We start from the raw sequence: 3,598 nt of genomic DNA on the forward strand, positions 1-3,598 counted from the left end.
TGACCGAGCGGCCGTAGCCTTCTCAACCAATAGATAGAGAACTGTGCCCGCGGAAATTCCGCCTGGTCCCGCCCTTTTCCCACGCGCATGCGCAGAGCGATTCTTTTTTTTTTTTTTTTTTTAACTGACTCGTGACTGCTTGTCAAGGACAAAATACTTCCTAAGAGACAGGAGAAATTTTTAGGGGTTCCCTCCTTCCCTCCCTCCCTCCCTTCCTTCTTTTCTCTTTCTTTCTTTCTTCTTTCCTTCCTTCCTTCCTTTCTTTTTTTTTCCTCTTTTTTTTTTTTTTTTTTGGTTTTTCGAGACAGGGTTTCTCTGTGTAGCGCTGGCTGTCCTGGAACTCACTTTGTAGACCAGGCTGGCCTCGAACTCAGAAGTCTGCATGTTTCTGCCTCCCAAGTGCTGGGATTAAAGGCGTGCGCCACCACTGCCGGGCTTTTTCTCTTTTTCGAGACAGGTTTTCTCTGTGTAGCTGTGGCTGTCTTGAAACTCACTCCGTAGACCAGACTGGCCTTGAACTCACAGACATCCTCCTGCCTCTGCCTCCCAAGTGCTGAGATTAAAGATGTGCTCCACCACCACCCGACTACGGATTTTTGTATCAGACTTTAATCAGAATTATTTATACTTCTTCAGCGGTTGTTTTAGTAAAACAGTTGAGTTTTTTGTTTGTTTGTTTGTTTACAAGCAAAACGAGCTTCCTGCCTCCATCTGCTAAGTGTTAAGAGTTAAGATTATGGACAAGAGACTGGAGAGATGGCTCAGCGGTTAAGAGCACTGACTGTAACCACAAGGTAGCTCACAGCCCTCCCTAATGGTATCCCGTGCCCTCTTCTGGTGTGTCTGAAGACAGCGACAGTGTATTCACATAAAATAAATAAGTAAACCTTAAAAAATAAAAAAGATTATGGACACGTACCAGGACTCGTTCAGACCCCGGTAAACAGTTTACATAATTTACTCAGGCCTCAAAACCAAAAATAAAATAAAATAAAGCATGACGTGAGAGTGCATGCCTTTAACCCCAGCCCTTAGGAGGTAGAGGCAGGTGGATCTCCGGGTTAGAGGCCAGAGTCTACAGAGTGAGTAGACCAGCTGTTTAACAGATTGAGTTCCAGAATAGCCAGGGCTACACATAGAAACCTTGTCTCAGCCAGGCCCACTTGGGAGGGAAAGACAGGCGAATTTCTGAGTTCGAGGCCATCCTGGTCTACAAAGTGAGTTCCAGCCAGGGCTATACAGAGAAACCCTGTCTTGAAAAAACAAAAACAAAAAAAAAAACAAAAAACAAAAAACCTTGTCTCGAATAAACACATAAAGATGCAAAGATGCACTCACTGCTTGAGATGTAGCTCAGTTGAAAGAATGCTTGCATAGCACATGCAAAGTGTTGGTTTCATCATCTATGAGCTGGTGTGTGGCGAGGCGTTCTTGCAATCCCCCTACTCAGATGGCCTCTGGAAAATCTTAAGTTCCAGATCATGCTTAGAAATTTGAGTCCTGCCTGGCCTAGAGATTGAATAATAGTTTTTATTTAAACCCAAGCCATAGGGCTAAAAACTGGGCTCAGGGATTAAGAGCACCCTCTTGGGGAGGACTCAAGTTTAACCTTCAGCATCCCTATGGCAGCTTACAACTGTTCCTCCAGGGAGACCCAATGCCTTCCATGGGCACCGGGCATACAGGCAGGCATCCATATACATTTTAAAAGAACAAAAACAAAACTCCAAACAGATTTAGCATTAATATGAACAAGCCCTTCAATATTTATTATTAAATAAGAGTTGTGTGAAAACATAGCATTTGGACCGGGTATGTACACAGGGCCTAACAGACCACGCCAATGTTCAGTTTGAGTCCAGGGCTTAAACTTTTCCATCCCTAACTCTTTTTAAAGAATGACAGTTTTACATTACCTATAGTGTTACATGGATATAAATTAGACGTACAAGTCAAATATTGATAATAATTCATAAATAGTTATTGTCTTAGTCAGGGTTTCTATTCCTGCACAAACATCATGACCAAGAAGCAAGTTGGGGAGGAAAGGGTTTATTCAGCTTACATTTCCACATTGCTGTTCATCACTAAAGGAAGTCAGGACTGGAACTCAAGCAGGTCAGGAAGCAGGAGCTGATGCAGAGGCCATGGAGGGATGTTCCTTGCTGGCTTGCTTGAGTTCCTGTGACAACCTGACCATGTTTTGGGGAGGACTGTGGAAGGACTTTGGAACTTTGGGCGAGAAGATCCATTCAGTGTTAAGAGCTCTGTGGAATGTTGTGTAGGAGCTTGGAAGATAATGTTGAGAACAGTGCAGAAGATGGAGGCATGGCTTGTGAAATTTCAGAGGGAAGATTAAAGACTCTTATCAAGGCCATTACTATTTGGATTGTGAAGATTGTGTGGTTCTGGTTAGCTGGGACTGAAGGATCAGCTGTGATTAACAAGTTACCAGAACTACTAAAGCAAAAACTTTGCATTACCAGGACTGTTGATGCTCGTTAGCTGGAGCTAAGAAATTAGCAGTGACTAAGAAGAGACCAGCATCACTGAGGTGACATCTTCTGGAAGTGTTTTCTGAGAGCACAGAGGCTGTGTTCCAGAGATAGCCAAGGTTGCATCTTCTACTGTGGCTAGACTTGGTAATGTGTAAGAGTCACCCAGGTGATACTGGTTTTGAAGGCATGAAGGGGTTGTGCAGAGCAGCTGAGGCTCAGCACTGTGAGAGGCCATGGAAGGCCATTGGTGAAGGTGCAGCCTCAGTTGCAATTGATGGCCCAGGACTGAAGGGGTCATGCAAAGTAGTTGAGGCTTGGCACCATGAAGAGAGCCTATGAGAGTTGGGCATGGTGGCACATGTCTTTAATCCCAGCACTTGGGAGGCAGAGGCAGGAGGATTTCTGAGTTCGAGGCCAGCCTGATCTACAGAGTGAGTTCCAGGACAGCCAGAGCTACACAGAAAAACCCTGTCTATGATAGGCTATTGTTGAAGCCAAGTTACAGTGGAAGACAGCAACAGTTTGGAGATGCCAGTACCATGAGATGTCCACCAAGAACAGTAGCAGCAGTAGAGTACAGGCGGCTGGAGCCTAGAAGACAAGGTATGTGCTACAAAGGACATGGCTGGAGAAGTGACCCAACAAGCCCTTGGAGAAGCTCAGAAGATTGTGAGTTGGATCTCAGACATTGGATGGTTGGGATTTGATTTTGCTTTTGATTGTGACTGTGCTCCGATATTTTTCCCTCTTGGAGGAAGTATTTTAGTGGAGCCCATAGTAAGAGACTTTTAATTGTATAAAGACTATGGATTTTTAAAAGAGATTGGATATTTTAAAGAGACTGAAATTTTAAGAATTTGCAAAGACTGGTACTTTTAAAGTTATTTAGATCTTGGAGATGAATAAGAAAGTAAGGGTTGAGACTTACTAGTGATGTGTTTGTGTGTCAAGTTAACAAGGGGGCAATTGTACTGGCTAGTTTTGTGTCAGTGTGACACAAGCTGGAGTTATCACAGAGAAAGGAGCTTCAGTTGAGGAATGCCTCCATGAGATCCAGCTGTAAGGCATTTTCTCAATTAGTGATCAAGGGGGAAGAGCCC

Source organism: Mus pahari, chromosome 2 (genome assembly GCF_900095145.1).
Source record: "Mus pahari chromosome 2, PAHARI_EIJ_v1.1, whole genome shotgun sequence".
Taxonomy (NCBI): domain Eukaryota; kingdom Metazoa; phylum Chordata; class Mammalia; order Rodentia; family Muridae; genus Mus; species Mus pahari.